The 13,986-nt window shown below is 33.7% G+C and overlaps 1 non-coding gene across 1 annotated transcript; it reads left to right on the top strand.

The window, feature by feature from the left end:
• Nucleotides 1-206: 206 nt before the first annotated feature.
• On the top strand, nt 207-288 carry Trnas-aga. The gene has a single exon. It is a non-coding gene; the product is annotated as a tRNA-Ser (tRNA).
• The last annotated feature ends 13,698 nt before the right edge of the window (nt 289-13,986 follow it).

Genomic DNA, 13,986 nt, shown 5'->3' with positions numbered 1-13,986 from the left:
AATAAAAATAAAAAAAAAACATTGGAATATAGAAGGACGTTTCGAGTATAGATATTTAGTTTCGATGTGATAAGTAAAAGAAGAAAAATGTTCATTTATTTTTAATTAAAGCACGGGCTTTACATTCCCTGTAGAGCAATTTGCAATGAAGAAGCGAAGTAAAACAATTATATACAACATTTACAATTTCATCGTAGTAGGCATTAGCAGTCGTGGCCGAGCGGTTAAGGCGTCTGACTAGAAATCAGATTCCCTCTGGGAGCGTAGGTTCGAATCCTACCGACTGCGACTTTGTCAGTGTTTTTTTACATAGAAAGTCATTTTATCACCAAATATCTCACACACAGTAACTACAAAATGATTCGTGATCTCTCCGAAGATACAAACCTATTGTGTTACTGTATAATATTTTCGTAAACGGCTTAGCCGATATATGTATATTGTATATCCAGAGCTTCATTACAAAGGAGCGTATATACAAAAGTGCAGTTTTACAGGAGCGACAAAAATCTAAATAAAACTAATTGATTATATATCAAATACTATATGACACGGTGAACTTCGAATCACCTGCAACATATTTGATTATAACTTTTGATTATCAATCCGTATCAACCTTACAAATCCAATTCATTGATATCAGTAGTGCTAGTTTGCATCGCGTGCGTTTTTAATTTCATTAGGTTTTTAAATGAAACATGCTAGTAAATAATTGCAATCGTGCACCGATATTCACTTTAACCAGTAGTAGTATTTATAACTATTACTATTACTTAATATCAAATTCATTTTACCAATTATTTTGTTCAGTTTTGATGGTCTCGGTGGCGTAGTTTAATTGTATGCGCGACTTTGTTTCTATAAAGCCTTCCCCGATAAATGGGCTATCTAACATTAAGAGAATTTTTAAAATTCGAACCAGTAGCTCCTGACATCAACACGTTCAAATAAACCAACAAGCTCTACGGCTTTATGTAATAGTATAAAGATAAATATATAAATAAGTTATGCCTAGAAAGATTCGTGTCCCAAATTGTAGCCTTATACGAACAATTAGTTTTGTTTTATTCACATTATCGTTGCTGGAAAACTACATTTTTATACCAACCACCACTCTGGAATGAATCCCTCGATGCGTAATTATTATATCTACTTATATATTGTATACCTGTATTCTACAGAAAAACATAGCCTTAATTTTTATATCTATCGAAATATCAGAACTTAAGGTTTAAGGGGCGTATTAATGAAACAATTTTAACTTTGAGTAGTATCTTCAGTAAACATATGTATTGAACTACTAATTATAGTTTAAGTTGACATTTCCATACAATGACTGTCTTATGATATGTTTATCATTTGAACTTTTTTTTATTGTTTTGAATGACGAGACGAGGTTGCCGTTCGCTTAATGGTAAGCACGATACGACAACCCATAAACAGTAGAAACACCATCTAACACCTTGAATTACAAAGTATTGTTTGGTATTCCACTGCGCTCGCCATCCTGAGACATGAGATGTTAAGTCTTATTATGTCCAGTAGTTATACTGGATACAATGTCCTGTAAACCGGAACACAACAGTGACTACACACTGCTGCTTGATGGCAGAAATATATATTGCGGTGATACCTACACTGGCGGGCTTTCACATATGAGAGTCCTACCACCAGTAAAACTGAACTGAACTGATGTCAATACCTGTTTATGAGATGGTGACTATCTTAAAATGCTGATCTTGACTTGACAGCGTCTCAGCTAATATCACACTCCAGAGAGAAATTTGAGTTGCAACCATTAATACGGCTTATTAGTTATAAGCAAGCGACGATCCTTTTCGCTCACTTGTCATAACACTACTACCTTAAATGAATAATTTGTACAACTTCTATTAATAGATACTTTTTTATTATATACTACTATAATAACTCACATTACATAAAGCAAACACTCAATACAAGAAAAAGATCAAAAGTTAGTCTGTACGCAAGCCACTGCGGATGAAGTATTCGATCAACTATATCTATAGAAAGAACTACACATAATCGAAAATTTTCAGTGCCTGTGCATAAAATATTTAGAATGAATATAATAATAAGTGTTTGTCTATTGTGTGGTTTATTTGATTTTATTGAAACATTTCCAGTACCAGTGTACAAAATAGTTATTATTTTATAATTATAGACATTATTCAACGTTTTTATATGAACGTAATAATATTTAATTTTATAATCAGTAAAATAATGAATTTAAAACTAGACTATCTCAAGTAAAACTTAGCAAATAACATTTGTTGATTAATAAAATTGATAAAACTTAAAAGGAATTTATAGACTGCCTCGGTGGCGTAGTTGTATTGCATGTCCGGTACAATAGTGCTCTGAGGTCCTGGGTTCGAATCCCGGGTCGGGCAAAGTGATATTTGGGTTTTTCTGCTCAGTATCAGCCCGGAGTCTGGAATTTGTGCCCGATATGGCGATAGGCTCGCCCCCTATCACATCATGGGACGGAACATACTTGGCGAAAAGTGGGTGCCCTAGTTGCGCCTCTGCATATCCCTTCGGGGATAAATGCGTAATGTTATGTATGTAATTTATATACACTGCTACTGCTGCTCTGTTTGGCAAATTAGGTGTTTTTGCAGAAATTACTTTTACAAAAACACGTCTAAAGAATAAATGTGCGTTGTTCTAATTATAAATAGCATATATGTCTTGTTGATTTATGGGAGGATTAATTTGTTGTACGGAAGAAGGAACGTACTATTCTTCGATTCTTTGAACGTTTGAAGTCGCATAATCTACACATAATAGCCATAGGAGTCTATGTTCGTAAATGTTGTTTATGTTTTCCTCTAAATTCACCTATACCGAGAACACCGTGTGACAAGTTTACTTAGGCAAAAAAATATTAGCTCGGATTCCCTTTCAAAAAGTTCGCCCTTCGCCACTGACATACACCGACTCCATACATAATTATATACCAGCATCATTAGTTTTTAATGTTCAAATGCAATGACGCACTAAGCTTTTCTTAATCGGCGCTCGAAAATATAAGTTATTACAGATATTGTGTACCCGATAACCAAAATAGTAAAAGCTTCTGTGAAATCCCACATAGAATGCGTTGCTCTATTTGACGAATACTTAGGTTTACATTTGAACATTTGATTATAGGTAAAATCCTCCTCAGCTTTAGTTATAAATCCCATAGCTGCGAAGAGTAAATAAAATTTGTTAAAAGCTTTATGGAGTATTGATCCCCGGCGAAAGTAAAATGTACGCATTATGGTCACGAATGGAATTTCCAGAGTATACATCAAGTCCTGGCATTGCTCGTCCACCAAACTCAAAGCATACGTGTAGAGATGCTCGGGTGATACGATTGTGCATAGCTTTTCATGCTTATTATTTTTAACATCCTTCAGGCAACTCCATATATGACTACAATTGCGGCCACTTATATTAAATTTATTCCAGTCTTCTGGTAGCAAGACTATAAAATTTCTCAATATCTCCTGTGAATCCTTGACTTCAACACCTCTTAAAGGGTGAGTGGTCACACTATATAAATACCCTTGAAATATGTAAGGCATTAGAAGCACAAAAAGTAACATCGTCATAAAAATTAACTGATGCGGGAGGTCTGATCTTATATTCCTAACCGTCATTTTATTTAGAAAATAGCCCAGGACAATGATGACGTCACGGGCATTATCTTTTACACGTTTCGGAAACAACGATAAACGTACACTTATTAAGCAATACACAATGAAAGTGACAAATATTATAGATAAAAGACCTAGATTCATCCCAAATGTAGCCTGCCATGTACTTAGGAAATCGCTGCGACGTACTGTTAGCATGAAACCATCTTGAAGCAATGGGTAACTGAATGAGTATTTCGATGTTTGGTGCGACGTAAGAATGTATCCTCCAATTACCATTTCTGCAGAATTATTTCTTATACCTTCTGGTATATCTGGAAAGGGAAGTCTCGGATCTGGATCCTGTAATATAATATGGAATTTGAGGCCAGTGTATTCCTCGAACATTTTAATCATAGAGTTTTCGATTCCTATCGGTTTATGGAAATTAATCAAAGGCCATCTCGTCTCTACAATTAGTCTAAATTGACATCCTCGGAGGGATATGTTTTTCAAATCCGGGAACATATTTTTGCCGTCGAATATATGACATTTATTTGCCACTACCAACACTTCTGACCTGTTGCACGCGTTAAAGTTGGTTCTGTAAGTATAAATATCATAATCCTGATAATTTTTCGTGACAACGGCAACACTTCGAATGTTGTAATCCAGAAGCAATCGTGATATGTTCTTTGGACCATCTAAATGTTCCACGAATATAACGAAATGGGCAGTCGGATTCCAAAAATAACTATATTTTACTGAATTCAATCCTCCCGCTAATTGTTCGTAAGTTCTTGAAGCAATTACGTAAGTGTTAGTATAAAGTAAACTGTTATTCCACGACATTGTTTGTAATACGAAGCCAGATGTTTGTAGCGAATGAAGAATAGCTAAGTCCAGGATCTGGTCTGCATCCACAATAGTAATATAATCCTTTCTGGTTAACTGTTGCAGTAATATTAAGACGCAGTCGGTTACTCGCTGCTGTTCGATATTGTGTTGTATGTTAAGTGACCCAGTGACGTGCGTTGCACTGCACCATAATATTAGCACTGAGATTAAGTAAAAATATTTATCCATGTTGTTTTTTGGAATCGTGACACGTCCCTCTGTCAGTATTGTACTGTGTCGACACAGACGTAGACCATACGCTGCATGCATTATCACAGCATTATCAACTAATTCATACTGACTGGTAACGTTTATTGAATTGTAATGGAAAAATGCTTTTTATTTGATGGTTGATAAAAATCTAAATGTTATTATTCGTTTCTATTAGTTCATTTTCGTGATGCTACTGTATTGTGTCCGTATACTTAGGATTTCTTAAAATCTCTCTCTCTCTCTCCCTCTCGCTGCTCACTTCTGCTCCATTAAATTATTACAGAAAAGAGCGCTATAGGATAATTGGCTAGACCAACCTCGCACACAAAATTTACGTCATTATTTAAATAATTTTTGAACTGAAAAATTATTTTTGTGTTGGATAGCCCTTTATTCGTGGAGTACTATAGGCTATATATCATCACGCTATGACCAATAGGAGCGGAGCAGTAATGGCTTATCTTAGGAACTACCGGTTCGAACTGAAAAATTCTTTTAGTGTTGGATAGCTCTTTATTTGTGGACTGTTAACAGTTGCATCAATATAATTTCATTTTATCTTCAAAATTTTTATCGCGAAAAGAAAAAAACATCTCTTCACATTTTCCATTTGTCTTTAACTGGTATTTTTAACATTATGAAACATAATTGTAGGTAACATCTCTGTCTATTACGATATGAATTATTAACACTGTGTTTAGTTTATAAATTTAGTCCAATAGATAAAATTTTAGTGCAAGAACAACATAATCGAACAAGGAAAAACACGAACAAGATAAAGGCAACAGACAAAAAATATTGAAGTAGACATCGATCGGTAGATAGTAAGGAGTCTCATTAAAGACACTGCACGTGCGTTGCCGACGGCGCTACAGGCTTTTACCGAAGTGAACTAGGGTTGCGACACGAGATCTGAGATCTCGACGCCGCGCCGGTAAAAGCGCAAATTGCTGATTAGATCTCAGACACAAACAGTTTGCAATCACACTCAACAAATAAGAATGCACGGTAGCAATATTTGGATTGAAATGCTTGTACTAGAATGATAGTAAAATGTGTTGTTATTGTTAAGCAAATAGATTTGTAGTGAGTTGAACGTAGCAGCAACGGTAATTGTATATAGCTTCTCAGTTGAAATAAAACCATTTTAGAGATTTTATCACGGTTCTTTATTTTATAATTTTCTCCCGAGATTTCTAAAAGTTCATGGTGACGGAGGGGACTGAGGTGTTGGTCGACCGAAAATTCAAAGTTACAATATCTACCTATACTTTACAATTATACAATTTTGTATTTAAAATTTTAAAATTTAATTGTTGACGATCCGATCTGCGCAGAATGGGCTCACAGTGTCTTGGAGTCTTCCAACCGGTCTTTTGGTTTCCGATTAAAAAAAATGTTGAACAGGATTCGAGGCCTGTGCGAGCATCCCACCATCTTCGCTATTGAAATTCGGATTTTTTTCAATTCAATAGCTTCGCAATCAACCTAGATAGGAAACGGTGTTCTTTGGCAAGGATTTGTGGCTTGTCTAATAGCAAATAATGATTGAAGCCTTCTTTAGAGCTTGTCAGTTTCTCACGCGAATACACGCATACTGAATAGTGCTCAGCTAACACTAAGCGCCCAAGACTGCACATAAATTATTAATATGTAGACTAGTTTACACTATTCACACACACACACTGATTCTGGTACTAAAAACGTGCAGTACAATACTACTCAAGTTGCTTGATGAAAAAAAATAAGAAAAACGTCCACATCGCCTAAAACACGAGATATCTACATAGACACGTTAACAAGTAACAAACAGTTAGTTAACAAGTAACATAATCAAATAATTACATATTAAAATACCACTCAAAACGATTTGAAGATGATACATAACAGCATTCCACTAGGATGTGTACCGATTATCGATCGCACCTTATCGGATCTTAAAAACTATTTGTGAAGAATTTTAAATTCAAATCTAATTTGAACAAAAATAACAGGCGTTTGATAGAAACACAATTTGGTGTGGAAATGAAACAGTAAACCACATTAGGCTCGGCCAACTGGCACCCCTGTGTAGAATAACTTTTCGTCATGGGATTACGAGTCCGTACTAGGGATTTAAGGTTTCATTACTCTGCCGGAGCCGCCGCCCTTGTCTTTCTAACCCCTACTACCAGTTTTCGATTTTATCTCGACAATCTATCACGTATATTGGAATATGTCATTTTTATATTAATAAATAAATGGTAATTCAACAAGTGTTTTTATAGACATATTTTTGGAACAGTTATCATTATTAATTTTTAGTATTAGTTTAACACCACTTTAGCACTGCAATAGGTTTTCAAAATTTTAAATAATATAGTAATTATGATCGTTTGAAAGCAAAATTATTTAAATATTAAATTACTTTAGTAATCTTAAAGACATGATAATGTTAATGCCTCTACTGTTTGTGTCTAAAAATGAACTCGATAACCTCCAAATGTGAAGTAAGAATAAGCGGCAAGTATTTATTGAACACGCGACCTCTACTCACTCAAGAAAGCTACACATTTCGGATTGTAACTGGTCAGAACACAATAAACGGAAAGTTTTAAATTGGGGTTAGGCAAAAAATAGACATATTGTAGGCACTTTAGTAATCGATTGAAAATTTCTTACCATTTTTCTATTTTATTTTAAACTTTATCATCTAATATACGTATATTACGATATATTTTCTTTCATAATGTAGCTTCGAATAAATTATGTTGAACCATTAAATATTCAAATAATAATTAAAAAATACCAATATTCATTTTGATACAAATTTGCACTTAACAATTACTTATTCTTTAAAATTGGCAGATTATATTTTAAGATACATATATAGATTGAAAAAATTCTATCAATAGTAGCGGTTAAGGTCCCTATAGAAATCTATAGATCTATGAAGTCGAACTATAGCTAGGGAGCGTAGTGAGCCAAGACCTCTAATGTACAAATATTGCGGACGAAATGAATATATTCGACCCGCAGCCCCTTCGCAAGAAGGGAGCTGGCAAGTGCTACAAGTGCACATTTTGATTAAGTCAGACGATAATATGGATTTATGGATTTGACTATACAGCTAAACAGGAGTAATTAGTTATACAACACTATTATTATAATTTTTAAACTATCTAATCGGTTTATTGGTATATAGACAAAGAAAGAAAGTAAGACAACGTAACGATCATAAATGATAACCAAAACCCGTGACCACCATAATGCCAGCAGACTACTGACGCTTTGCCAACATTTTACCAGATTTATAGGTAATTGTAACCCTTGTCATCAGGCGAATGGTGTGTCTCGCGTATTCATGTAGCAAAAAAAGCAATAGCCCTAAGCCATTGCCAAAACATTGTTTGTTAGACAAAGTAACCAGTTGGCTTCATCCGAACCAATTCGCGTCCACCACGTCCCAAGTGTCCCGATAATACTCCATATGGCACGCCACAGTGCGTAATATATAAACAACCACTCAACACTGACCCTTGAATTCTTATGTGCATTCGCCCAGTCCATGTCATCAATTAGTTCGTACTGACATGAACGGGCCAAGTTACGTTGGTGCTTTATTCATGGCACCGAGGGCGGGAACTGATGCAACGACATATGCATGCATTAGGGATGATGAGACAATCGCACGTTATTTCAATCTCTTAATTTGTGCAACTGGCTATGTTGGTGCAAACATGTTCTACTGGATAGTGAAAACACAAAATGACAGTAAAACGTAATTTGTTATGGAGTATCATAGTTTATAATGATCGTCCCGTGGTTCGTCCAATAAATTTGACCCTCGAATTTAATATATTTGTAACACATAGTATACTGGTACATAATTTGTTTACTCCTTCTATATATGAACTTTAATCAATATAGTAATAAGTTTAAAAGGGGTATAATGTCTTCGCTTCAAGTATTAGTATATAGATATTTGACATTATGATTTTGTTGACCAAAGTTTAAATCGGCCAATCACAACAAATTGGAATTGGACTCCGTGTGTTGACATTCAGTAAAACTATAGACATTGAAGAAAAATACTATTAATTTCTTCTCAGCTTGTACTAAGCATCATCCCAATCAAATAATAATATCGACGGTTGAAAAGCTAATTGACTTAGCGATATATAGCGCTGAATACAGACTCCAGGGTATAGTATACTGACCAAAGATAATTATTGTATATATGGCTACAGTTTAAGTCCTCCATCTCGAGGACATTGCATTTACATATCGACGGTGGAAAGGCTAATTGATTTAAACGACATTTTTTTTGACGACACTAAGTTTCATAGATGTTTAATAAAATCAGCACTTTTTTATGTTCTTTTAAACTACTTAAATTTTTTCGAAAGAAATGTCGCTCGAGTAAATTAGCCTTTCAACCTTCGATATGTATTAAGTAGTTTTGATTACAATAGAGCGATACGGGTCAGTAAACCTTTAGAAATGCCAGTTATTTTATTACATTTAAATACTTACGCTTAACATTAACAAATCATAAAGTAAGTATTTATCAATTATTTACTTTTCATATCTACCGACATATAAAATTAGACCAACATAAAAATATGAATCAAAATCTTCATACTGTTTGAAATAAAAAAGACATAATGTACTACACCTTTGACCCTCATAAGTATTATACCTATATGTATATATGTTTTTATGTCAACATAGCACTTATAAATGTCGGTGTTTACGTTATAATTATGCATTCAATCTGATGGTGACATATCGCGTGACGGCCTCAAGTTCTAAGAATACCGGCCTTCTGGCGCCAGTCAAGTGACACCTCAAGACATTCTCGCTGGCCATTTATTTGTTACCAACTGCATCTATAATTATTCATATATACTTGTATAAAAAGTCGTGTTTCCTGTTTGCGTCATTGTGAGCGGGTAATGTGCTACATGCGTTCTCTGTTTAATTGTGTAGGTACTAGTATTAAAACTATTATCTATACTATTATATAAAGCTGAAGAGTTTGTTTGTTTGTTTGTTTGTTTGTTTGTTTGTTTGTTTGTTTGTTTGAACGCGCTAATCTCAGGAACTACCAGTCCAAATTGAAAAATTCTTTTTGCGTTGGATAGCCCTTTGTTCGTGGAGTGCTATAGGCTATATATCATCACGCTATACCCAATAGGAGCGGGGCAGTAATGGCTAATCTCAGGAATTACCGGTCCAAACTGAAAAATTATTTTTGTGTTGGATAGCCCTTTATTCGTGGAGTGCTATAGGCTATATATCATCACGCTATGACCTATAGGAGCGGAGCAGTAATGACTAATCTCAGGAACTACCGGTTCGAACTGAAAAATTATTTTTGTGTTGGATAGCTCTTTATTAGTGTAGTGCTATAGGCTATATATCATCACGCTATGACCAATAGGAGCGGAGCAGTAATGGCTAATCTCAGGAACTACCAGTTTGAACTGAAAAATTCGTTTTGTGTTGGATAGCCCTTTATTTATGGAGCGCTATAGGCTATATATCATCACGCTATGGCCAATAGGAGCGGAGCAGTAATGGCTAATCTCAGGAACTACCAGTTTGAACTGAAAAATTCGTTTTGTGTTGGATAGCCCTTTATTTATGGAGCGCTATAGGCTATATATCATCACGCTATGGCCAATAGGAGCGGAGCAGTAATGGCTAATCTCAGGAACTACCAGTTTGAACTGAAAAATTCGTTTTGTGTTGGATAGCCCTTTATTTATGGAGCGCTATAGGCTATATATCATCACGCTATGGCCAATAGGAGCGGAGCAGTAATGGCTAATCTCACGAACTACCGGTTTGAACTGAAAAAATATTTTTGTGTTGGATAGCCCTTTGATCCCGGAGTGTTATAGGCTATATATCATCTCGCTATGACCAATAGGAGCGGAGCAGCAATGAAACATGTTGCAAAAAAGGAGAAAAATTATTAGTTTTGAGAGCTTCCGTTGCGTGCGCTGCGTAAACGGTTAAAGTTATGCAACAATGATGTATGACGGGATTATTCCTCTTAAAAGTTCTAAAAATATATTATAAAACAAAGTCCCCGCTGCATCTGTCTGCCTGAACGTGTTAAACTCAAAAACTACCCAACGTATTAAGATGAAATTTGGTATGGAGACAGTTTGAGAGGCTCCCGGGAAACTACTACTTTTATAACGGAAAACTTTAGCCTGAAAAACTGTATAACGCGGGCGGAGCCGCGAGCAAAAGCTAGTGTAGTATATATAGAGTTTTATACAAATTCTGTCCTTTACAATTTTTATCTACATATGAAAGGAAACTTTAAAACTCAAATAAAAACTTATTCCAATAGGTAACCACTGTTTTTATAACCGCCTTAAAAAAAGAAGGTGGTTATCAATTTGACGTGTATTTTTCTGGTTAAATTTTTATATTTTTGATTCAAATTAATTTGAAAGTCCCCCGCCATAAAGAAAGCTGCACGGCACACAAGAACATGTCTGGCAATGGTAATCCATTGTCGAAATATGAATGAATATTGGTCCATTGTAACCGGGTTTGGCTTTCCTGAATGAGAGTTACTGTTTGCCGTTCCCACGAGTAGCCCACGCATTTAGCACCTCCGCGCTTCCCGGTTCATACGTAGCCTTGTACTTACAATTTACACGTCCTAATCATCTTTGTTGACCAGTTTCATTCATGATTTTATACGAAATACGTCATGGCCGATAACTTTTTCGTATATTAAATATAAACGTGTAGAAATATGAAGGAAAATTTTTGAGGTAAAAAATATAATGTCCGCACTCCAGTTGATTTACTGCTTTGACGTAAACAATTCCGATAATAACATACCTATAGAGTGGATACCTATTTATATCAAATTGAAATACTTATGCTTGAAGGACTGTTCATGATAGGGATGTACCTAATCCACGCTTCAAAATCCAAGTAAACTGAACCGGTTAGCCGATTTCAGTATTATCAATCTGGCTTGTTATCTACAATCTGTAAACTTAGATCACATTTTACTATAATCAGACCGTTGTTACGTAGCATTAATAACATAATATTGTAACATAAAATAAAAAAACCTTAAATTGCAATTAGTAGCTCTAAAATACTTTTTGATTTATAATTTTATAGTTGTCAAAATAGCAAATATTATGTTCTCTTTTTAACTTAATTGTCAGTAGTTTTGTTTTTATTTTTTGCAGTAATCCCAATTTGGGCAAATTTTAATTAAGGAAGTTCATCTAGATTATAATTGGACATAGTACATACACAAAAAGCATGCAGACCACAAAATGACACTTTTGAAATAGTGAAGATTGAAGTTTAAATCGTATTTTTGCTCATTGATATTCTATTTTATATTTTGTTAATAAAAAGTTCATATTAAAATATTTTTACTAAGCTATTTTACTAATGTAAAATATAGATGTTATAGAACTAATTTGGCAAACTCGACTCTTTTTCGACCATACTGTGGGTTGGACCCTTTTTGCGTATCTACATCCATTTAGTTTAATGTATTTATATTATTTGTTGATAAACCTGTGTTAAACCTTTTGTAAATATATATTTTTCATCAAAAGCTATAATAAGATATAGAAGAGGTACAAAAATGCTCAATTTTGTATTTATAAAAGTAACAAATGTTTATATTTGAAATAACTGAGTATTAGAAGAAATCCAGAAGACGTCATCGACTAGGCAGCACAAAGTTTGTTTATTTAAACGGAAGCGAAGATCGTCCGTCGGTGATGAATGGCATATTCTCACACCATGAACATCTTAAATATTTCATCATGGATTCTAGTAATCGTTATATATTATGGATTTAATATATCATAGCAGAAATAACAGTCTATTGCTTCTCATTCTGGATAAGAATAATAATAATGCAAGTCCTGACGCATATTTTACATCAAAGCCATATTAAATATTATATAATCATTATTTTACGTATATTTTATTATTATACTATTAGGAAGTAACATCTCTATATTATTTCTCTAGACGTTGATCAGAATCATACAGCCTTAACCTACAAAGTACAATGTAAATTACCTTATCCCGAAAAGAGTTTGGATAGGCATTCTATGTTTACGGTAGTCGATAAACAGTGGGTATATAGTACGAAATAATACATTAATACCATAAATTCTAACCTATCAGATCACTAGTATTTACGAGAGTTTAACATGATTTTGATGTCCCGCATCACTAAACAAAAACCGACTCCGCATAATGCTATTGCAGATGGCAACACGGAAAATAAGCTTTTATGATATTTTTTTTATTTTATACTTTTTTTTTACATACTAATTACATAAACATAAAAATAATAGGATATGAATATGATTATTGGAAGTTATTATTTATGTATAATGACTTCATAAGGAAAATATGTTAAAACTGATTGTAACCATGACGATTTAAACGTTTTCTTAATATGACATAGAAGTATCCTTTTGAATGAATAAACATATAATTATTATTATTTTTATCATAATTTAAGTTTTATTTGACTATTTCCGTTTTATTAATCAACCTATAGTGTAAATAATATTAATAATTTGTATATACAAAATATAAAACACTGAATATATAAACATGTTTTTGCACTACATAGTTTTTAGTTATAAGAAGCCCAAAAATTAGTTTATGAGTACGTGAAAATACATAATAAAAATATGTGTTTATGAATAATGCCTACTAAGGTTCATTTTGATGTTTTCATACGAAATAAATTACATAAATTGATGCATAAATCAATAAATGAGCACTTTAATAAACCAAAAATAGATTTTTCTACTCACAATACATAATCTGTGTCAAATATCTGGGTTGCGAGCATCAAATATTTGCATATATACACACAGCTTCACCTACTTTGCATGACAGAAGTTTACTTTCGAAAACTGATGTAAAATATTCGATTTATGCGATTTGAACATCATTAAACTAAATATACACTCGGGTCGATAATATAGTTAAATGTTTTTAGAATGGAACAAAACATTTGCTCATCCGATGTAGAAATTAAATGTTATTTCACGTGACTGTATGTGGGTATTTGTTTAGTTGTTTAATTTTTTTCGATCGATCAGTGGTCGAACTCTTAATCTGATTAAATTAAGTATAAATCATAATATGTAATTTTCATTTTAAATAGGCCATAATGCCGCATTAATATTTTTTTTAATTATGAGAATATTAGTGCGTA

This window comes from Manduca sexta, chromosome 15 (assembly GCF_014839805.1).
Source record: "Manduca sexta isolate Smith_Timp_Sample1 chromosome 15, JHU_Msex_v1.0, whole genome shotgun sequence".
NCBI lineage: Eukaryota > Metazoa > Arthropoda > Insecta > Lepidoptera > Sphingidae > Manduca > Manduca sexta.
This window is presented reverse-complemented; position numbering and strand designations above follow the sequence as displayed.